The 24,445-nt window shown below is 45.4% G+C and overlaps 1 protein-coding gene across 4 annotated transcripts in view; it reads left to right on the forward strand.

Moving 5' to 3' along the window:
- The window catches only part of MID2 (midline 2), a 337,379-nt gene that overhangs the window by 240,468 nt on the left and 72,466 nt on the right, over positions 1 to 24,445 (forward strand). The window lies entirely within an intron of this gene.

The following is a 24,445-nucleotide window of genomic DNA, read 5'->3' on the forward strand; positions in this document are numbered from 1 at the left end:
ACCTAGCTGGAACCAGTCTGGCTCATCTGGGGGGAAGGGATAGCTCAGTGGTTTGAGCATTGGCCTGCTAAACCAGGGTTGTGAGTTCAATCCTTGAGGAGGCCATTTAGGGATCTGGGCCAAAAATTGGGGATTGGCCCTGCTTTGAGCAGGGGGTTGGACTAGATGACCTCCTGAGGTCCCTTCCAACCCTGATATTCTATGATCTGTGGGCTAGTATAGTTGAAACATTAAAATTATAAGAATGTGTTTCGTGTTTAGACTTTATGGAATGCCTGTGAGTTGCTGCCTGCACTAATCTCACTCACAGCATCGGTATCCCACAGTTGAGCATTGGTACTGTAAGCCTCTGTAACTATGTAAATCACTAGACAGGAAAGAGGCATTAAGTAATATGAAGTGCCATTCTGCAACCAGTGGTGTTATGTCCTGCCTGACAGGAAAGGCCCATGGACACCAGAAGGACTATTGTGGCACGTTAAAGAGGACAAAAGACTTCATTTCTGTGCTCTTCCCCTCCCATGAAGATGAGTCTTGCAAGTGGTTTACTCCCGTTGGCTGAGTTTGCAGCTCAGAGCACATGGGAGGGGGAGAATAAAAACCCATAACAAGATGGAACTGGATCTCTGTGCTGGTTGGACTCGGGGGACAAAGTTTTCTAGGCGTAAGCAAGGGATCCCCAGCTGCTTAGCCTGGGTTAGCCCTAAAAGACATACAGGGCTTGCTTATAAAAGCTTCTGCTACCTTCCAAAAGGTAAGATTATAATTAATTTTTGTGTGTGTTGACCTGCTTTAACCTTGTAAATAACTCTTTCATTTCCTTTTCCCATTTAATAAATCTGTATGTAGTTTATTAGAGGATTGGTTGCAAGTGTTGTCTTTGGGGTGAGATCTAAAGTGCAATTGACCTGGAGTAAGTGACTGGTCCTTTGGGACTTGGAGTAACCTGAATATTGCTGTGATTTTTTGGTGTAAGGGACCATCTGTCACAAAGGCAGGCTCACCTAGGTGGCGAGATAGATCAGAGTGATGCCATGTTAAGACTGTTCCAGTGCCTGAGTTTACACTTGAACTTGGTGGGTGAAATCTAAGTATAGAACTCGCAACCAATTAGGGGTTGGTGCCCTGCTTCCTAACAGTCTGCACTGAGGTTGGTGCTCATGCTCTTAAGTCACTGGAGGCAGCTTGACATTGGCATAGTTGGCAGGATTCACATACCACAAGTGAATGAAGTTTATAGATCATAACCTCAGTGCTATTAAGGTTTAACCTCAATAGTGAGAGTTTTACATGTTATAGAATGGACACAATGAGTGACCACAGTTATGTGATGGTCTTGTAAGAAAAGAACTTGAACAGTTATGTTGGCAGAGGGGACTATAAAAAGAAAGCCTGAGTTCAGGAGCTGAGAGCTTTGGTCTTAAGTTCTTACCCCAGGTGCTAGGGGAAGGCAAGGACCCTCCAGCCCCAGACGCAGAAGAGGAGATCACTGCAGGGGAATGGGCCCAGTTGTAGCACCTGAGAGCGCCTGTGAGCATCAGAGACTGACAGCAGAATTATCAATCAGGGAAACCGAGGCAGCCGAGTTGAGAGCCCACCAAAGACACAGGGAAGAAGTAGCAGCAGTCAAAGCCCACAAACAAACTGAGGAGCGGGCACACAGGAGTCTGATGGAAGCTCAAACATTTCAGCCCAAATGACTGGAGCAGCAAAAGGAGCCAGTGGGTACACCTGCCTCACCCCCCGCAACACAAGGGAGTGGGAGAAGTCTGCCTAATTTATAAAGAAACTGACTGTACAGAAGAGTTCCAGTCCACCTTGGAGAGACTGCCTGGGCTACCCAATATCCCAGAAGATAAACAGATGCCTGTTCTCTTAACCAGCTTAGCTGGGAAGCCAGACAAGTGATGAATGATCTGGAGGAGGGTAGTGTGAAGGTGAAGAAGAAATGCAAAGAAAATATATTGGCAAGATTTAAGATTACCTCTGAGACCTATGGATTGAAGGCTAGAAACATCAGCCTGTTGGACAATATCACTCATGATGAACATGTGCATAAAATATGTCATCTTAGGAGAAAATGGGTAATGGGAGTGGGGACTGAAGGTGAGGATGGAAAATTGTTTGAGCTGATGGCCCAGGAGCAGTTGCCCTGGGTGGTTACAGATGATGTGAAGGCAGCCATCTGTGACAAAAAGCCAGCCACAGTTTTAGAGGCTGCAGAAATTGCTTATGATGTTGAGTCAAGGGCCCATGGGGGTGGGGTACAAATCCCAGGGGAAGGGAAATCCCCCTGTCACCCAGGGTAAGGGGGAAGTAATGACTGGAAAGAAACCTAACCCCCCACTTAGATAAAACCCCTGAAGGGTACCCAAGTTTTAAAGCCACCTACCAAAAAGGAAGGCAGGTAATCTGACCTCGCTGTGGGGCTATAACTATGTAAATCACCAGAAGGGAGAGATGCATTAAGTAATATGAAGTGCTGCTCTGCAACCAAAGGTGTGATGTCCTGCCCAACAGGAAAACCCAGTTGACACCAGAAAGACTATTGTGGCACGTTAAAGAGGACAAAATACTTTGTTGATCTGTTGCCCGCTCCTTCCCCATGAAGGGAGGGTAGTCATGCATGTTAATGCTGATATAGTGCCTGAGGATTTTACACTTGATAATTGGTTGGGGACATCTAAGTACAGAACTCACAGTCAATTTGGGGTTTTGCACTGGCTCTTACCAGCCTGCCCTGAGGTTGGTGCTCATGCAGGCAGCTTGACACTTGGTAAAATCCATTTTCCTCATTCAGCTTCTGAGAATTGGCAATGAGATTAATAGCAAATGATGCTGTAGCTCAGTGCGCAGTGCTCCCTGGAGCCGTAGCTTTGCAGAGGTCTTCCAGGGGGCCGGTACCTGCACTGTCCAGCCACTCTAGAGACACACGCCTTACAACACACAGGGCGCCCAGGCTGTATGTCATGTTGGTATCATTGTGTTGTGCTTCACAAATTCATGAGATGCCGTTAATTTGTCCTACTCCGGCAGCACTTTTTGGGATAGGCTTTGAATAGCAGCTGTAGCTCAGAGTCGTGAGTTAGATCCCCACAGTGTGGGGGAGTGCAGCAGCTATTCTGTATCAGCTCTTACACAGACATGGACCAGGATGCTGGTTGCCACGTGCACATGAATGTCTCTCTGCACTTCCTATCAGATAAACCAGAGCCCCGCCGGTATCTACCATCTCTTCCACTTGTGGTGACATTGCAGTGACACCCGGCAGCCTTTTCAAAACTGAGTAGGGATTATTAGTCAACTGGGATACCGCATCGGGAAGTCCTTAGGGTAGCCAAGAGAAACAAAGGTGAAGATGGAGTTCAGACTGACCAATATCAGGGTTCTACCCAGCCAAGCTGCTGTAGATTGGCTCTGTCAACCCTCTCTCTGTCTTTGTGTCTCAGTCCCAGTTGAGAGCTCCTGTGACTCTCCAAGGGCTAGCTCCTAACACAGCCACCTCCCACCTTTTGCTCCATTGTCCTCCTCCTTACAGGACCTATGCTGAGTTCACATGTTCTGCCTGAGGGAGTTTCCCATTGTTAGGTGTCAGTTGTTCTGCCCTTGGGGTCCTGTTGTCTTTCCAGGTCCTCCATTGATATGATCAGCTTCAGCCAGTCCTGAATGACCCACTCCTACCTCCCCAGACAGTTGCATGATCCCGGCACCTCAAGTCTTCTGCTCTGCCCCAGGAGTATTGGTGCACACTGCCTGGGTAGCAATCCCTAGTCAGGCAAGTCACTGCCATGCATGCTATTCATACAGATATTACAGAAAATTCGTACTCTGGCTCAGCGATAACCTCCATCGTTTGGCACCCAATAGCATTCGGAATGTGGCCAATGCTACACGTTATTTCTTGTTTGTGAGAATCTTCTCCAGTTTTGCTCTTTGGTGCTAATAAACGATGGCCACATAAACACAACCCTATATCGGAAACCTACAGACCGCTGTTCCTACCTACATGCCTCCAGCTTTCACCCTGACCACACCACACGATCCATTGTCTACAGCCAAGCTCTGCGATACAACCGCATTTGCTCCAACCCCTCAGACAGAGACAAACACCTACAAGATCTCTATCAAGCATTCTTACAACTACAATACCCACCTGCGGAAGTGAAGAAACAGACTGATAGAGCTAGAAGAGTTCCCAGAAGTCACCTATTACAGGACAGGCCTAACAAAGAAAATAACAGAACGCCACTAGCCGTCACCTTCAACCCCCAACTAAAACCCCTCCAACGCATTATTAAGGATCTACAACCTATCCTGAAGGATGACCCAACACACTCACAAATCTTGGGAGACAGGCCAGTCCTTGCCTACAGACAGCCCCGCAACCTGAAGCAAATACTCACCAGCAACCACATACCACGCAGCAGAACCACTAACCCAGGAACCTATCCTTGCAACAAAGCCCGTTGCCAACTGTGCCCACATATCTATTCAGGGGACACCATCACAGGGCCTAATAACATCAGACACACTATCAGAGGCTCGTTCACCTGCACATCCACCAATGTGATATATGCCATCATGTGTCAGCAATGCACCTCTGCCATGTACATTGGTCAAACTGGACAGTCTCTACATAAAAGAATAAATGGACACAAATCAGATGTCAAGAATTATAACATTCATAAACCAGTCGGAGAACACTTCAGTCTCTCTGGTCACACGATTACAGACATGAAAGTTGCGATATTACAACAAAAAAACTTCAAAACCAGACTCCAGCGAGAGACTGTTGAATTGGAATTCATTTGCAAATTGGATACAATTAACTTAGGCTTGAATAGAGACTGGGAGTGGCTAAGTCATTATGCAAGGTAACCTATTTCCCCTTGTTTTTTCCTAACCCCCCTCTACCCTCCCCCCCCCCCCGGCTCCTCAGACGTTCTTGTTAAACCCTGGATTTCTGCTGGAAATGGCCCACCTTGATTATCATACACATTGTAAGGAGAGTGATCACTTTAGATAAAAAGAAAAGGCGTACTTGTGGCACCTTAGAGACTAACCAATTTATTTGAGCATAAGCTTTCGTGAGCTACAGCTCACTTCATCGGATGCATACTGTGGGTCCACAGTATGCATCCGATGAAGTGAGCTGTAGCTCACGAAAGCTTATGCTCAAATAAATTGGTTAGTCTCTAAGGTGCCACAAGTACGCCTTTTCTTTTTGTGAATACAGACTAACACGGCTGTTACTCTGAAACCTGTCACTTTAGATAAGCTATTATCAACAGGAGAGTGGGTTTGTGTGTGGGGGGCGGGGGGAGAAAACCTGGATTTGTACTGGAAATGGCCCAACTTGATTATCATACACATTGTAAGGAGAGTGATCACTTTAGATAAGCTATTACCAGCAGGAGAGTGGGGTGGGGGGAGAGAAAACCTTTTGTAGTGGTAAACACCCATTTTTTCATGCTTTGTGTGTATAAAAAGATCTTCTATACTTTCCACAGTATGCATCCGATGAAGTGAGCTGTAGCTCACGAAAGCTTATGCTCAAATAAATTGGTTAGTCTCTAAGGTGCCACAAGTACTCCTTTTCTTTTTGCGAATACAGACTAACACGGCTGCTACTCTGAAACCAGTGTAACATTGTAACATCATCACCGGAAGGAGCTGTTATTATCTGTGTAGTATGTGAAACACCTACTCCAAAGGGACTCTCATGGCCTGTCTGTTAATGCACTTTTTACTCCCCACCTGCTGAAGTTATTTGTGAATCTGGGTGCCTCCTCACTGCTCTTATCCCCAGGGTTCAGCTGTCTCAGACAAATTAATGTTTGAAAGGCCACAGATGGTATCTGGCTTGGGGAGGGGAATGGCACAGATTTGAATGATAGATTGTTGTAGTCCGATCCGCCCAGCTAATTTCCTCAGGGGGTTTATAACACTGCTATGTTAATATGATAATGATAATGTTAATGTTGAAGGGCCATCTTAGACCCACACAGCAGATCAGTTAAAAACTGAAAACTCTGCAATACACTTAACCTTAAGTTTGCTGGGTATTCCAGTGGTTTCTGTATAATAGGGAGATATGTGGTGCCTGAATTAACTCTGACACTAAGACTAGCATGGGTTCATTAATATAACTAGATCATACTGTCAGTACTGGTGCTCCAGCCTTTTAGATGTTAAATGTTGCTGCACTTCTGTGACAGTGGCCTCACGGAGTTCCATAGTCGTTGTGTATGAACTGATTTTCTCTCTCAAATTTGCTCTGGTTGTAAGTAAAAGGATGTTCTCCAACTGCCAGCCCTTCAAACTCACCCTAGCATTTGACAGTCAGCTTGAGCTCTTTCCATCTTGTGCATCATCCCAGAGAATAAAGGGGACTGAAGGCCCAATTCTAGCCCCAGTGATTGCACAGGTGTGACTGTCCTGCAGGTTATGCTGCTTGGGAGGGTCTGTGTGACAGAGCCCAGCTTGATTTTCAGATCCCAGAGGGAGTTTGCAGGGATGGTACTTGTAAAAGGGGGGCGGGGTTTCTTTGCAACCTGAGCTAATGTGGAAAGGAAACGAGTGATACCCAGTGGACAGGGAACCTCACGATGCTATTTATAGAGTCACTTTTCAGGGGAGAACCAACGTTTCATGACAAGTCTCCGAGAGGGTGCCTACAGAGGAGCTGGGGTGTAATTCCCAGCTCAGGTAGACATGCATGCATTAGCTGTGCTTGAGGTAGTGCCTAAAAAATAGCAGAATGGCTGCAGCAGCTTAGGCTAGCCACCCAGACAATCCCTCCTGACTACCCCTCCACACACACACACACTGCATACGCACTCAGGTAGCCCATGCCACCGCAGCCGCACTGCTATTTTTAGGTGTTAGCTCAAGCAGCACTAATGTGTGTATGCCTACACGAGCTGTGAACTACACCTCCCAGCTCCAGTGTAGACTCTCCCCTGTTTGTGCCTCTTGTCAGCTGCCAGTGCCATGGACATTCTAACTCACTGTGGCGCAAGGACGGCAGTCACAAATAGCCTGAGCTCCATTGTAGGTTTGATTGTGCACAGTTGAGTGGGAGTCTGGCAGCTGGAGTTACGTCCTTAGTCTGGGAAAGTACGACAGAGGCCCCAAAAGGCTGGGGACTGTTCAAATCCCATTCTGCACCCAACGACAGTCAGATCACATGATGCAGGTTACAAATAATACTGGAAAAAGGACGATGTTTCCCTGTATGTTTAGAGGGGAAGCTGGGCTGGTGATAAAAACGTTTCACTTCTGAACACTGTAATGACTATCACTGGTCAGCCTAGCTACTCTCTAGGCTAACGAAATGTAAATAAATGCTAAGCTGTTTGTGGCTCCAGCAGTTTTCTCTCGTAATTCGGAAGCAATGTTGGGAACCAAGCAGCTGGAGCATTATAGAGACGACCAACGGTGCTACTCAATCAAAGGTAACCAAGTACCAATATGCAGTGCATTTCCAAAAGCAAATGAAAACCAACCTCTTTGATCAGCCCCCAACTGCAAATATTTGTAAAATCTGCAGGAAAAAAATCAAAAAGTGGGGGGAGGAGAGGAAAGAGGAGATGAGTAGCAAACTGCAGATAAGTAAAACATTAAAAACTGACAATCAGGAAATAGTTTGACTGATAAATTTCCATTTCCTTTTCCATATGTTCTGGGGTGTTTGTTCTGACTCTGGTGAATGACCCTACTTAGATGGGATGGGCCACATCACCGCATCAGATTGCCTGATAGCAGCAGCATGCAGCAATCTAAAGAGCAGATGCCCCATCTCTGAGCAGTGAAAGCCCAAAGAGATGGGGATATTAAGGAAGCAGCTCATGCTGCTCCTGAACCCAACTCCCCAAGGTCACAGTCTTGAGAGTTCAGTGCTGAAGAACTGCTAACCTTTCACAACAGCAGCTCGGGTGCCTGGATTGGCTTGATATTTTGTTCAGTTGGGTATCAATGCAAATATTTTGAATAGGTTTAAATCAGAACCCAGTAGAACAAAGCCAGAACTCTGGGCCTAGTTCTGATCTTGGGTGGAGGGAGGGGTTGTCCCTGCTGAAACTCCACCTGCTTTCCTGATCCTCACTGCCATGTGTTCAGAAGACACCTTCCTGGCTCCTTGGCTCTCTGAAACTGGTTGTATTGCAGGTTTTGGTTACAGTGTTGGCTTTTGTTGACTGACCCGCTGAGCAGCCGTGTTTTATACAGGCCAAAAATATTGGCGGTCCAGAAGGAAATAACCTGTGCACTTGTCAGTGTCAGAGCAAGAAGAGGGAGTGTTGTGAGCAGGTTCTCCTGTACAATATAGCCTTTAGGTCTGGCAGATACTGAGGAGACAGAGAACTGTAAAGTGCAACAGAATGTTGGAACATAGAGAAAGAAAGTAGCCCATTCCCTACCTCACACCCCACCTCTGTTCAGTGCACACTCAGCCCTCTGCCAGTGAAGGATCTTCACAAGTTGGAGAAATGGGCAAAGATTAGTAGAAGGAGTTTAATTGGAATGAATGCCCAGGTGGGTCACATGGCAAGGGAGAATCTGGTGCATGGGGGAGATTAGGAAATATCTGTATAATACAGTATAGTAATGCACCAGCTGGCTACTTACTGGGCACTGTGTTACCAATTGAACAGCAAGGTGGAGGGCTCCATGACCTCCAAAGGCAAGTTCTACCTAGGTCAGAGAGGCACCAAGGTCAGAAGGGAGGAGGAGCAGCAGGCCAGAGCAGAGCAGAAGGCCTGACAGCAGGTAGCCTGGGAGCTGGTCCTGGAAGGCTTGAGAACAGAGCCGAGACATGAGCAGGAAGTCAGCGGTAGCCACAGCAGGACATAGGGCGAGACAACTGTACAGAAGGGTTACTTCTTTTATCTCTGGTGTGCACTTCCCCTAGGGCTGGGTGGGGAATTGTTGGGGTTTTGTTACCATTAATGAAGTTGTCAAGGATGTTTGTACCTTGTATTTCTGGTGGCCCTAGGAGCGGGCTCCTCTCAGTTATGTCGTGTGCAGGTGTCCAGGGGAGCCCCCCAAGGGCTAGAGCCTGGAAAGCCTAGTGCTGGGTGCACCTGGGTGCTGCTACGCTGTGTCCTGGTGTCACCCCATTGGCTGTGGGGCCTGGGTGCTGTAGGCTGTATTGCGGTGCTCCCCACTTGCTGCAATGCCTGGGTGCTGCTCTGTTGGCCAGGGTACTTGAGTCGAGCTTTATTTGCAGGCTGGGTTTTGTCTTGTTTTAATATATCATGGCTGCAATCTTTGGTTGGTTCTGAAATGTGGTAGAGGGAACCTCTGTCTCCAAACGAGCACCATGCACCTCTCAGGAACTAATAATCCCAAAGGAGGCATCTCTCTAATGCACGGCGTAACCTGGGCTTTGCTCATCTAAGCTGTTTGCCACTCAAATGCTTGTCTAGTCTTTTTTTAATTCAGCAAGTCCTTTCCTTTCTCGTTCCTTTTCTCCTTTTGATAATTTTCCTGATGAGACTGGGCATAAAATGAACCATCCATCAGCCCATTAAGTCCCAGCAGGAGAGTCACTGCCTTGTGCAAATATCCATTTGAAGTTTTGTCCACCCTGCTGTTAGCCAGAATGAGCCTGCATGTCTCACTCAGCACAGGCCTTGATGGTTTGGTTCCCATAATGATGAATGAAGGTGTGCATTACAGATTGGCAGGAGAGATGCATGGCCTGTCGGCGGAACAAATGGATTAATTAGCCCATGCTGGCATTCATCACTCCCTCCCCCAACTCCCAGTAACCAAGTGACACAGTTGTATTGGCATTGGGGTGTAGGGAGGAGAGAGACATAGTCCAAGTGCTCTGGGATCGGATAGCACAATGCACAGAGCAGGAAGAGATCAGCTGTGTGAGGAGGAGGGCAATGCAGGGCACAGAGGCAGCAGGACATGTGGTTGCTGTGAAACTGAAATAGGCCATATCAGGGCTACTCTGTCTTAGGTACACAAAGGCAGAGTACCTGTCCAGGAGCCATTATTTTGAAAGGAGTGTTTGACTGTCTGGAGTTCCACTTTGTTTGTGTGGCAAAAAATGCAGATTCAGATCAATTGCAACATGTGAGACAGATGTACTGGGTGCCAACTGGCAAAGGGTTCACTCTCCTTTACAAGAAACTCCTGTCTCAGACCAGACCAACTCACTACACCTAAGACATCGCTTTCATCTATTTATCCATAAAGGGTAGCACATGAGGTCTCTACTGAAAGCTTGTAACTTACTGTAGTGCCCCTCTCCACCTGGTTACCTCCTTTACTGCCGATTTCCTTACAGGTTTTGATGGACAGGCCTGGATTCTTCTGGATCCCGCCTTTAGCTCAGCAGGGAGTAACTTCCTTATTTTCTTCCCATATGAATTTATTTGGTGGTGCCTCCACCCTCCTCGTTTCTTCCTGGAAGGGTCACCAGGGCAGCTGGGGAGGAAAATTCTGACCACAGGATAACCCCCACTTACTTGCCAGAGAGTTGGAGACTCCCAAGAAATAACACAAACACACACAATATATTCAACACAGTCATTATATTAAACAGGAAGTGAATATAACATAACAGGGTAAAAACTACTCTCAGGGTCACTAATGCCCATGCTGATAAAACCCATGAATTTCCCCGGTCACGTTACCTAATATAGCAAATGTAAAATTAGTGTCCCTCTGGTACGTGCACTTTGTAGGGGCCCTTGATGGCCTGTGACCACGATAACTTCTGTGCAGCAGTTAGTGATGTGGTCAGTCCCTCCACAGGTTTAATAGGCAGCAGGCAATAAAATCCCCAAACCCTCATCCCTGGCTTGAGGACACAGTTCAGGGATCCGGGGATCTCCCAAACAATCTCCCAGACTATCTAGCTGAAGGATGGTGACTCACAACCCGGCGAACGATCCTCAGGTTCAGAGGTGGCTCTGGGCTCCTCAGTCACTGCAGAGGGGCTGATCTCTCCTTGCAGTGGTCAGGCTGCTTCTGGTGCCAGGATTTCCCCTCCCCACAAAGCAGCGCAGGGCTCAGGGTGCAGGTTACAAAACTCTACTAAAATCCTAGTGTTAGTCTCTCACCCTGCGCTCAGACACACTCGTAGCCAGAGCAGAGCTGCAGGGCTATTTCCCGAACAAAGCTTTACAAACTAGGAGTCGCCTTGGAGAGGGAGAGGCCCAAGCTGAGGGATGTTGCTGCCAGGCCCCCAGAGGCCGGTTCTCAGGGGGACCCTGCAGGCAACCTGGGCCTCACCAGCCCCCACAGCCAGCCTTGCCCTTTCCCTGGCTGGCCCCAGCTCCTTCAGACTGACTTCTCCCCTCTCCAGGGCTCCTGTTGGGCACTTGGGCAGGCTAGCTCTTCTTCCCTGTCTTTCCGTTCTCAGTCATTTGACTCTGCCCCCGCCTTTCTCTCAGACACTGCACCTCTCCAGAGTGGGCGCCGTGTTACTCTCCTCGTGCCAACAAGGCCCCTGTTCTAAACAGAGTCTCTGCTCTCCCCCTGGGCTACCCAGCAGACTCTGAGTCTGCCCTTCACCTCTTCCTTCCAGGGACAGTGCCCCTCCCTGAGCTACCAGCACACAGAGACCCAGGAGCCGAGGTGAGTTCCTTGGGGGTTACACTCTCCCTGGGTGAAAGCTCTTGTGGTCCTTGTCAAGACTCCTTTCTCCGACAACACAAATATGCAAGCTCCTTTTCCTCAGGTCATAGTAAACGTTGTAAAACTGACAATGTTATTGTCCAGCAAGCAGGTATGGGTATGTCAGAATACAACAATAATTTAAAAACAACCTTACATTGCTGTGCAATTTACATTAGTAACCCACTCTTACTATATTGAAATAAACAACTTCTTAATAGACTTGGAGTCTCCAGGGGGAACTATCAGGCAAAAACAATAATAGACCACCCACACCCATCTATGTACTATGTGCAAAGGAATTGGAACATCATAAGTGAGCATCTGTAGAGTTTCTCACTCTCTTTCTGAATGTTGAAGTATAGAAGCTTCTTCGGTGTCAGGGTTTTCAACAGTAATGAGTGCAGAACAATCCATGATTTCCCCGTTCTGCATCCTCTGTAGGTGGAACTATACTAGCTTTTGGACCACTTGCTTCTTGGGGCCAGCAAATGCTGCAAAAGAATGAACTTTGAGGTGAGAATCTGCTTGATTAGATAGGAGAGGTGACTATTAACAACAGCCTAGTTCACATTTTGTTATTTAGTTTTGTATTTTACCATTCGTTTCCATCACTGACACTTGTTTCTGTTTGAATCTCTGCTCTTTCTTAAATACATTTCCTTTTGTTTTACTATAACTGAACTCAAATGCTATGAGAGACCTCTGCCCTGTATCTGAGGTAGAACTGGTAAACTGGGGTGCACTGTCCTTTGGGAACAGCGGATCTGGGTTTTCTTGAATACCCAGTGCTCAGGAGCTGGACACCACAGGAGACTCGGGGGTTGGGTGCATCTGTTGTCAACCTGGAGGGCGAAGGCAGGGCTAGCGTAGCCCAGAGGAGAGTGCTTGGGGGACTGACAGGCTGGTGGTGGTTGTGCACTAACAGCCAGCTGGCACAGGCTCCACTCCCTCGTGCTGGAGGCAGGTGGCAACAGGATTCATAGAATATCAGAGTTGGAAGGGACCTCAGGAGGTCATCTAGTCCAACCCCCTGCTCAAAGCAGGACCAATCCCCAATTTTTGTCCCGATCCCTAAATGGCCCCCTCAAGGATTGAGCTCACAACCCTGGGTTTAGCAGGCCAATGCTCAAACCACTGAGCTATCCCTTCCTGGGTTACTCAGCCCTGAGAGAAGCAGCACAGAACACTTAGTGAAGTCATGTCAATTTGCCAAATTGTTTTGGTCAAAGAAAAATCTAAAAGAATCCAAACAGTTTGAAATGTGCTGGTTTGACATTGTCTGAACAAAATGTTTTGATTTTTCAATTCAAATGACTTTGTTTTAAAATGTCCTTCAATTTTATTTTCAAAAAACTAAAGAAGGTTTTTAAAAGTGCTTGAAATCAAAACTAAACATTTCATTCCAAGCGAAAAGGTGCTGCTTTTTTTTTTTTTTTTTAACTTTTCAATTTCCAAAAAAAAATTGAAAAAATGTGTGGAGTTTTTTGGGTCAACCCAAAACTAATTTTTAAAAAAATTCCTGGCAAACCAAAAGAGTTGGCTCTACTCACCTGTACTACTCTGGACTCTCCCCATGCCCTGGCTTGCTGCTTTCTGCCCCCTCCTTATTCCACTCTACCTCACTCTTGCCCTAACTACATTGTTTTGAGTGTGTAATATCAGACTGTACATTGAGGTCAAAGGTTGCAGAGTTGGAACCAGGCTTAATTTGGGTGTGATCTGTACCTAAATGCATCATTTTAAACCTACGTATTACATTTCCTGTTCTTCCTCTGAGTTCCATGTCTAAATCAAATTGAGATGATTCCACAGAACAGCTTCATCCCCCTGAACTTACTCCCTCCTACTTCAATATTTTCTGCCATGCTCTGCCCCCCTTACTCCTGGTAAATAGTACCTTACTCCATGAATAGACCTTTTAAAATCAGTTGGACCCCTCTGAAATCACTGGGACTGTGCATGGAGGAAGTTGCAACTCTGCTTGAACAGGAGTGGAAGAATTTGGTCATTAAAAACTGATCTTCCTGCTTCCACAAAAATGATGCAGCTTTCACTGCAGCTGTCTGCTTCCCAGCTATTAACCAATTCTTCCCCCCTTCATAACTTATTACCTCACTCCTAGTTAGAGACTTTATGCAATAATCCATCATGTGCAACTTGGGCAAAAGCTTTCTGAAAACATTAAGCATATTGCTTCCCCTCAGTCTACACCCAGAGCAATTTCACTGAAAACAGACAAGTGTCAGGGTTACTTGAAGTGATTTATCTTTCATGCGTTCATGCTGACTCGTCACATCGTTAAATAACGCCCTTGCTCTTCCAAATGTTTCCTTATAATAGCAAATGCCCTTGCAGAGACGTTTCCTGCCCAGACACATGTTCCAGCCTTTCTTCTGGAGCCTCATTGCAGCTGTGCTGATTTACACCAGCTGGGCATCTGACCCTTTGACCTCAAAACACCTGTGACAATTTTAATCTGGCCCAATCTGAATACTAGAAAACAGCCAGTGTGGTTCCAATAGTCAGCGTTCTCCCCAAACTCAATATGAACTTCAGCTCTTTAATCCCCAGTCTCATACCTCACCTGTAGCGGTAACTCATGGTCACAGGGTGCCCTGGCTATCTTTATCTGAGACACATTCTTGCTTATTGATGTTTCAGGTAAGGAAACCTTGCCCCTCAGTACTAGTCAAACACCTATCACCTTGGGCGTATACTTAGCATCATTCTTATCAAATCTAGATGGGAATGAACATTTAGGGCTTGTCTACACTGGCACTTTACAGCGCTGCAACTTTCTCACTCAGAGGTGTGAAAAAACAACTCCCCGAGTGCAGCAAGTTTCTCTCCCAGTGCTCTGCTGCAATTGCACAAGCCACGTTAAAGCGCTGCCGTGTAGACTAGCCCTTAGTGCTACCAGTTCTCACTCAGTAACTTTACATCATAAAAATAGTTATAACAATTATTATAAATATTGCTGGGTTTGCTGCTCTTTTAAGCGCTGACCCGGCAAAGCACTTCAGTGCGTGCTTAGCTTTAAGGATCTGACTGGTCAATGGCATTGCTCACATGGGACTGACTTCAATGTGTCCATTGGTTCAGCTTTCAGCCCTTCAGTCTCATATTGTTTATCATAACAACCTTAGCCTGGTTGAATAGTTAAGTGATGGGACATGATTATTTTAGTGGGACATCTTGGACTTGGGAAATGAGCGAGGCGGAGTCCCAGCACAGTGCAGCTACCTGCATTTTACTCATCAAACACGGAATCATCAGTTGTCCAAACCTTCTGCTGGGGACTGGGGGTCAGTTCTGAGTTGGGAACAGTCGTGACTTTAGCTCTTGACACTGGCAATACAGAGGAGCACCATGCTGAACGCTGCTGGAATTCCAGCCCTGCTTCCCCATTGGGAAAGGGGTTGGAGTTACATGTTGATTATAGCTGTTAGGGGCTTTCGCCTGTTAGGGGCCCCTCCCCTGGTTCTTGTCATGCAGACAGAAAGCAGAAGACCAGAATACCAAAGTGCAGGCAATGTGATGTTTTATTTGGGTTAATCAAGCAAGCATATCCATAGCTCTGCACACAAGTAGAGTTTTTTTCCCAGTGCCCCAGTTTCCCCTTCCTTAGCAGGTATAATTATACCTGTAGGGCACGCCTGTGGTCCACCCCATACAATTTATGGTCATGTTCTGTTTTGGAGGGTCTTGGGTCTGGGGGCTTCAGTACCACCTCTTTTGTATCCCATGGGAGGGGTAAAGAGTGAGGTGGTGCTTCAGTCAGGGTCAGGCATTTCTTTGGCTTTTAGTGTTTCTTATACCTTCCCTCACCCATCTCCTGGCTCCTCCTAACTGCTTGCTTGACCTTATCTCGGTCTTATGTCCTTCAAGTGTACACTTGTATATTACACTCCCACTCTACCTAGCAACTCTTTAGCTCTATCTCTCATCTCTTCCCCCCCCCATCTGCTTGTGGGCAGATGTACCACACAGCATCTTTGTTCACACATATTAATAAGAATATAAAAATAGCAAAAGTCAAATGGGCAAACAAGATTCAAAATTCTATCTCAGGAAAATATACAGGCCTGAATACTACATCATCATCACTAACACTCCTAACAATAGCTCTTAAAGCTGTAGGCCTGGGTTTCCTTTTCAACTCTCCCCCCGCCCCCACCCCGCTCTCCTGAACACCTGTGATTTGATAAGTGGGTTTGTTGTCTTAATTATTGAAAAATCCAGCAGCTGCCATTGTAAATTCTCAGCAGGATCTGCCCAGCGCTGCTGCTGCTGCAGCCCTTGGCGTTGTCAGTGGAACTAAGACTTGACTCCAGGGACACGTCTCCTGCAGTCGCAGCACCAGTTGCACGGTACTAGTCAGGAGGGTAACACCTGCTGCCTGCCCAGTGTGTGCCCACCACAGGGGCTTTGCTAATGGCCTTGTCACCATTTGAGTTGATGGGCAGTCCAGTATCACAGCCTTGATTCCATGTTATTGTTCGTTTCTCCTTTGTCCCATACATGGTACTTTCCCCGGTTTACTTCCCTCTGCTGAATGTGACCCATGCCTATTCACGTCTGGTCTGTTGGGCTTCCTTGAAGTTGCGCTAAGAATTTCAAGGCTCCATTTTAAAATTAGGGATGTGGTCTGTGCAGAGAGACTGCTCAGACTTCCACCCAGCTCTCCCTGGGAGCCCCCACACTGCGATAGCACAGACCTCAGGACTAGAGATGGGCATTGTTTTTCCAGTCAATAGTCAATTTACTGAAAAATGCATTTTTCATGGCACCAAAACTAACTGAATTCGGGTTGATTTCAGCTGGGGAAAAAATGGGGAAAAATAATTAGAAAAAATCAAAATGGTTCATTTTGAAACAAAACATTTCAACTTTAGTTTCAAAATTTAATTAATTGGGGGGAAAAGTGGTGAAAACACCCCAGAATGGGTTGCAACTCAGGGGTGCATATGGGTGGGTGGCAGGTGTCATGATCAGTACGGCAATATTCTCAAACACAGTCGTCAAAATTGCCCTCTCAAAATTTCATTTGGGCGGGGGGGTTAGGGGGGAGGAGGTGAGAGATCTTGTGCATATAAATATTACCTAAAAGCCAGAGCACAGGAGAGTCCTTCCTCCCAAAATCACCTCCTCCTATGCATTGTTTGCAGTGTCGTCATAACTGAGTTGGTGCGAGGATTTTAGAGTGTCTCATTTCATGACATCAGAGTTACTGTTCTGGGTAATAGTGCACTGGAACTGTCCTGGGTGCTGTGTGGCTCAGAACATACGTCTGCCTATGCTGGCTCTAGGCTTGTGTGTTGGAGTTGTATCTGGTGTATTTTTTCCTGTGGTTGAAGGTCAGGGTGCACCTTTCCCATTGGCACTGGGGCCTACTTGATTATTCACCCTGCATAGATCATTAGAACTGATGTGTTTCCAGACAGTTCTGCAGGAGAATGCCATTCAGCCAACATATCACTCTGTTGATTCCCTGATGGGCCTTAGTGATCTTCTGTCCCTTCCTACCAACACAGTGGCCTCTCTCCCACCTGCACTGGTTTATGGTCTAGGACAGAGGAAGTGAGATAGTATGCTAGTGGCACAAGTAGGATGCCATGTTTGGGGGACTGTAGCATAGAGAATACTCAAAGTCTTTGCTGCCTGCAAAGCTGAGGCTAAGACAGGTTCCTCCACATGTACCACAGGGCCGGTGAAGTCCTGAGCAACAGGCACCTTCTGGGAGATGGATAATCAGCAGGCTTGGAAAGATTCAATTTCTGTTGTTAATCACTGGTAAACATTGATTTCAGCTCTCACACAGAAATTGATAAAAAAATGTCCATTGATGATAATGGAATGGGGAGGTACCAGGGTGAGGACAATGCCAGGGTAGAATGGAATGGGGTGGGGTGGAATCTCTGCTCTGCCCAGCAAGTGCAGCCTCCCCCGCACCTAGTGCCCACAAGGATCTGGTACCTGGGCTCCTTAGGCACACAGGGAGTCTCTTGTAGCCCCACTGTGATTGGCACCTTGGCTATGCAGGGAGCCTCCTGCAGCTCCGCTGTCACCAGACCCTGGTTCCTCATTCACTGGCCAGGAGTGCCAGGGGCACCCTGCCACCCCTGAACCGTTCAGCAACAGAGTAGCCTCCCGTGCAGCGAGGCGCTCATCCGCCACATTGCAGTCATGTAGGAACCAGACACTTCCTTGGTGAAGTTGGCTATGCAGCCAGACCATGGCACTCAGCAGGAGCAGCGGTGATCACGTGACAAAGGGCTACACAGGCCGCCAAGCAGTGCTGTAGCTGAAGATTAACCGTGCAGGCAAATCATAGTGCTGAGCATTTGAACAGCGTCATTTGAAATTAAAAGAAAGTCAAGCAAAGGGAACCCAACTTTTGACAGAAGCTGGATGGGAAGAATGGGAAAAACAAAATAAGAAACTGCAGATTTCCACATCGTCTGGTACGTGCGACCACTTTAAGGTGATTCCTGTCAATGCTGGCTGTGCTTCGAGCTTTTCATTAGCTCTGTTTCACAAACATGCACCGGCAGCATACACTTTGCCATTGTGTCAGCATCTGGAAAACAAATATCTGCCTGAAGCTTTTGCTCACCACTAAGCTGCAATTAAGGATCTTTTGGGTGATGAGAAATTATCTTTAGTACTTGATGAAACCCCAGAATTTGCTGGACAGCCAGCAGTTAACGTGCTTGCGGCGTTCTGCAGTGACAAAAATAAATCAATAAATACTGTTCTAGTAAAATTGTCTGTTCTTCAGTGCAGCATGGGAGTCATTTCAGTTTGGATTCAAGATGTGTTGTGAGAGTACAGCTAAACGTGGGAAAACTGTGTCCATCAACTGTGACTCTGTGAGGCGCATGTGATGGTTAGTAAAGGACTTGAAAGATCTGTATCCACATTCTGTATTCACATTGCTGCACATTCCATGTGTTCCTCATCTTTTGTATGTAGCCATTGGTCATGCAATCAAAACAATGAGTTCCATTGTGGCAATGAATGTGTGGTACATTTTCCAGTGATCTTTAAACATGCCAACAGGCAAATGTGAGCACTTTTTAAAGTCTGTGCAAGCAGCAACGTGACCCCACTGGGGTGCATGTGTCCCCTTGGGTTGTGCCATTGTGCTGGATTTCTTGGCTCAAGGCAGCAAAATTCTTTCATGCACATTGGGACAGTGTGACAGACTTTTTCATTAAAGAAGTGGATGCAGTCACTTCAAAGAAGACAATAAAGTTATGCCAGATGGAAACCAATGAGAATGTATTACAAGTTATCTTTTTTGTATGTGTGTATTTTGGGGGGAAATCCATGGGGTTCATTTCCACATGGAGATAAATGCATCCTGATACATCACATTGATACGCTGCTTAACTGCAATTTACAAGTTGCCACTGATGTGGACAATGCCTTAAAAGAAATGGAACTCAAGTCAATGGGCTCCAAAAGGCCATTCTTTTAACCTGCATGCATGCTTTCACCTCAGAATTTCAAAGCAAACTGAAGGCAACCATATCCCACAATGTCCCCGATGGCATATTGGATCCTGTGGATTGGGATCTCTTTTGCTAACTCTAAAGTACTTGATACATTTATCAAGGCTAAGATGTCACGCAATGTTAGCAGCCATGGAAATATTCTGCATGTTTTCCCTTAAAAGGCAGAAGAGTGGAGGCATGATTTTGACTTGTACATGGAGCGTGAAGTGCCCTGTGATGACAGCATAACCGCACTTGAATACTGGAAAAGTGAAACCCAGTCATTGCCTGTCATGTCTAGTGTGGCATTATGTGTACTTGCAGTGCCACTCACTTTGGTGTCTGTGGAAAGATCATTGTCCTTTCAGAAAAGTTCAAGACAAATGTTGCATGTTCCTCTACGAAGACGAACTTGGGCCACTCAACATTTTGTTCTACAATAAAGACATATGCTCAAATTCTGAGGGTTTTCAAAATCTGATCGGCTGGTTCTAACAAATAATTATGCATTCCAGTACCTGTAGCAAAAAGTCTGAGCTTTCTTAATTTTTATTTATTTATTTTTGCTCGAACCTTGTAGCTGTTGGAACTGAAGACTTTAATAGGCAAAATCCAGCGTTTTAGTGTTTTGAATTAGGCTTGTAATTTGGTTCTTACAAATGAATAGTAAAAACAGGTCTGATTTGTTGATTTAAGAATGTTTACTTTGAAAATTTGGCCTGAAATGTTGACGACATTTTTTTTAACAGTTTATAAAGCTTTAACTTTTTAAATCTTAACATTCTCATTCAGTTATTGTCGCACCCACCCTTATGTCTGTCAACTGTGAAAATTAAAATTGATAAAATTAAAAAGATGCTTAAAACCCATAATTTCACACAGATGAGAAAATTTAAATTGATAAAAATCTTAAAAATCAATATCGATATTGTTTGTCAATATTATAACTATATATAAAAAATTGACTCCTGTCTGTCCTAATAATCAGTTAATTGGGAATGTCTCCACTCAGGTACCAAGCTGAATTTTCTCACAGTGAGTCTTTGTGGATGCTTTTGACAGGTTGCAGAGTAGCAGCCATGTTAGTCTGTATCCACAAAAAGAAAAGGAGGACTTGTGGCACCTTAGAGACTAACCAATTTATTTGAGCATAAGCTTTCGTGAGCTACAGCTCACTTCATTGGATGCCGATGAAGAGAGCTGTAGCTCACGGAAGCTTATGCTCAAATAAATTTGTTAGTCTCTAAGGTGCCACAAGTCCTCCTTTTCTTTTTGTGGATGCTGTCACTCAGTTCTGGACTGTCCTGTCAGCCTCTGGGCTGGCCGGGTAACATCTGAAGGGGTCCAGAACTGAGTCTTGTCTGCTTGCATTCCACTGGGGTTACACACTGTGGTTGTGGAATGCTGTGGGAGTTTCAGGTGACACTGCCCCAGGTGGGCCCTTACTCTTCCTGGCAGGTGACAACCTCGGGGGAAGTGCTGGCCCCCTCCTGGTGAGGATTGCTGAGGCCACTCTTCAGCTAGGTAGGGCCAGCTATCCTGAAGAAGGCTATATAGCATGGCGCTGTTGAAGAAGCTATTGTTTGGCATTGACAGTAGGGCTTGGTGAAAATATTCTTTGTAAACTGTTTTTTAAGGAAACATTGAGTTTTGGATTAAATGAAAATTTTCAGAAAAAGAGTCTGCTGTCCATGAAAACCATTGATGTCTTAATGAAAAAATGAAATATTTTGGCCAAAATCAGAAATAGTTTGGCTTTTTAATTTCTGCCAAAAAATTGAAAATATACATGAATACGAGAAAATTTCATTGACACTTTTTGCCAAAGGTGCAGCAAGCCGTTCTCCAACCAGTTCTAGTTGAGGAGGCTGCCATACCTTAGTCCGCCTTCCCCTTGTTAGTACAGGGAGCTGAGAGGGTTGTGCCAGGACAGGTCTAGCTAATATTTCCCTCACCCAACTCAGTCTAGCCTCAGGCCTAGGTATGGCAGGGGCACTGTGGAGTGGCCCCATTCCTGTCTCTTTGACAGGTCCCTGAAGGTTGTTTCGAGTGATGGCTTGTTTAATCCATGGGCTCTCTCAGACGGGATGTTCCTGAGTCCATCCTATCACCCCATCTGGTCACTGTGCATATGAGGCCCTCTGGCCAGCTGGGAGTTTACAGTGCTTCCATTATGCTGATGGTACTCAGTTCGGAGACTCCATCTCATCTGCTGTGGTTGGTGCAAGGAGATGACTTGCTCGTTTTCTGAATGAGGTCAGTCCTGGGATGTAGGCCAGTGGGAAGGGTGAGATGAGATTGAGGGAGCTGTTGGTAGGTTGTGGGAAACAACTGGAAGATATGGCAAGATGATATCTGCACCTGCCACTTGTCCCACAGGTTCACAGTTTGGGTGTCGGGTTAGATCTTCAGGTGCAGGTAGATGCACAGGTGACATCTGCACTCGTCCTGCTGTTTTTATCTGAGCTTGAAAAGGGCGACCTTTTCTTCAGCTGCAAGGACCTTGCTAGCTTGATTCAGGCCTATAGATTCAGTAGTGTTCTCTGTTTGCCAGAAGCTGGGAGTGGATGACAGTGGATGGATCACCGAATAATTGCCCTATTCTGTTCATTCCCTCTGAAGCACCTGGCATTGCCACTGTCAGAAGACAGGACACTGGGATAGATGAACCATTGGTCTGACCCAGTATGGCCATTCTTATTTTCTTAAGTGAGGTAACATCTTGGGACCATTCAGAAGTTTAAACTAGGGCTGTCAAGTGATTAAAAAAATTAACCGCAATTAATCGCACTGATAAACAATAATAGAATACCATTTATTTAAATATTTTTGAATGTTTTCTACATTTTCAAATATATTGATTTCAATTACAACACAGAATACAAAGTGTACAGTGCTCACTTTATATTTACTTTTATTACAAATATTTGCATTGTAAAAAACAAAAGAAATAGCATTTTTCAGTTCACCTAATACAATTACTGTAGTGCCATCTCTTTACCATGAAAGTTGACCTTACAAATGTAGACTTTTATATACGAAAAATAACTGCATTCAAAAATAAAACAGTATAAAACTTTAGAGCCTACAAGCCCACTCAGTCCTACTTCTTGTTCAGCCAGTCGCTCAAACAAACAAGTTTGTTTACATTACAGGAGACAATGCTGCCCGTTTGTTGTTTATAGTGTCACCTGAAAGTGAGAACAGATGTTCGCATGGCACTGTTGTAGCCGGCATTGCAAGATATTTACATGCCATACATGCTAAAGATTCATATGTCCCTTCATGCCTCAACCACCATTCCAGAGGACATGCGTCCATGCTGCTGACTAGTTCTGCTTGATAACAATCTAAAGCAGTGTGGCCTGACCCATGTTCATTTTCATCATCTGAGTCAGATGCCACCAGCAGAAGGTCGATTTTCTTTTTTGATGGTTTGGGTTCTGTAGTTTCTGTGTCAGAGCATTGCTCTTTTAAGACTTCTGAAAGCATGCTCCATACCTCGTCCCTCTCAAATTTTGGAAGGCACTTCAGATTCTTAAACCTTGGGTCGAGTACTGTAGCTATCTTTGGAAATCTCACATTGGTGCCTTTTTTGCGTTTTGTCAAATCTGCAGTGAAAGTGTTCTTAAAACGAACAACATGCTGGGTCATCATCTGAGACTGCTATAACATGAAACATATGGCAGAATGCGGGTAAAACAGACCAGGAGAGATGCAATTATCCCCCAAGGAGTTGAGTTACAAATTTCATTAATGTATTATTTTTTTAAAGAGTGTCATCAGCATGGAAGCATGTCCTCTGGAATGGTGGCCAAAGCACTAAGGGGCATACGAATGTTTAGCATGTCATACGAATGTTTAGCAAATAAATACCGTGCAATGCCAGCTACAACAGTGCCATGTGAATGCCTGTTCTCACTTTCTGGTGACATTGTAAATAAGAAGCAGGCAGCATTATCTCCTGTAAATGTAAACAAACTTGTCTGTCTGAGCAATTGGCTGAACAAGCAGTAGGACTGAGTGGACTTGTAGGCTCTAAAGTTTTATATTGTTTTGTTTTTGAGTGCAGTTATGTAACAAAAAAAAATCTACATTTGTAAGTTACACTTTCACAATAAAGACATTGCACTACAGCACTTGTATGAGGTGAATTGAAAAATACTGTTTCTTTTGTTTATCATTTTTACAGTGCATATATTTGTAATCAAAAATAATATAAAGTGAGCACTGTACACTTTGTATTCTATGTTGTAATGGAAATCAATATATTTGAAAATGTAGAAAAACATCCACAAATATTTAATAAATTTCAATTGGTATTCTATTGTTTAACAGTGCAATTAAAACTGCAATTAATCACGATTAATTTTTGTACTCACGATTAATTTTTTTGAGTTAATCAGGTGAGTTAACTGTGATTAATAGTCATCCCTAATTTAAACTAGTGTCAACTCTCTCCCCCCTTCTATTCAGCAGCAAGCGCTTACACTTCCAGCTAAGTCAGTGTGCGATGGAGTTCACAATGTACCTTTTCACCTGTATGAAGCTGGTTGTCTGGTTATCCAAGAGCCCCAGCTCTCACCCGGTGGGAATGGGTGGCAGTTGTGGTTGGTAGAGATGCTCAAAGCAAGAGTCTCCTCACTTTAAAACAGAGCGGGCTGGCAGCAGGAGCCTTGATGCAGGAATTCACTTCTGCCTTGATCCAGCACTGCTAGGGTCAGTTGGCCTTGGAGTGCATCTCAGAGTGCATCTGTTTCCTGGGGCATGTGTTGAGGGATGCAGTGTGCCATGTATGAGGGTTTTGTTGCTATTTTGTTTGGGGGGCTGCTGTTCTCAGAGCTGGTTGGTTATATTGTTGGACTGTTTGTTTGTCATAGATACCTGTGAAAGTGCAAGGGCTGCTTGGGGTAGGAGCTGTGAAGTGATCCAAAGTGTTGAGGTGACGTGAAGTGCAGTTTCCATCAGTCGCCTGTCGACGTTGCCATGTGAGCATGGCGGTGGTGTCAGGAAGGGCATTAGTGTGCTGTTTAATTGTAAAGCGCTGACAATGTTTACAGTTTGAAAGAGTGACTCAAGTATTCTCCCTGTCAGCTCCAAAGGCTCTGGCTCTTGTTTCTTGTCAGATTTCCGAAGCATGGACAGGGGTTTCAAACTGACAGGGAAACCTGACAGGGAAACCTGATGCTCTGGGGTGGTGGCTCTGACTCAGGAACTGACAAGTGAAAAGCTCTGGGAGCTACTGTCATGTGGGCTTTGGGGAGTTCGGCAAAATACATGTCTCTCTAGTTAAAATAGAAAAATAT

The sequence above is a fragment of the Caretta caretta genome, chromosome 9 (genome assembly GCF_965140235.1).
Source record: "Caretta caretta isolate rCarCar2 chromosome 9, rCarCar1.hap1, whole genome shotgun sequence".
In the NCBI taxonomy this organism is placed as follows: Eukaryota; Metazoa; Chordata; order Testudines; family Cheloniidae; genus Caretta; species Caretta caretta.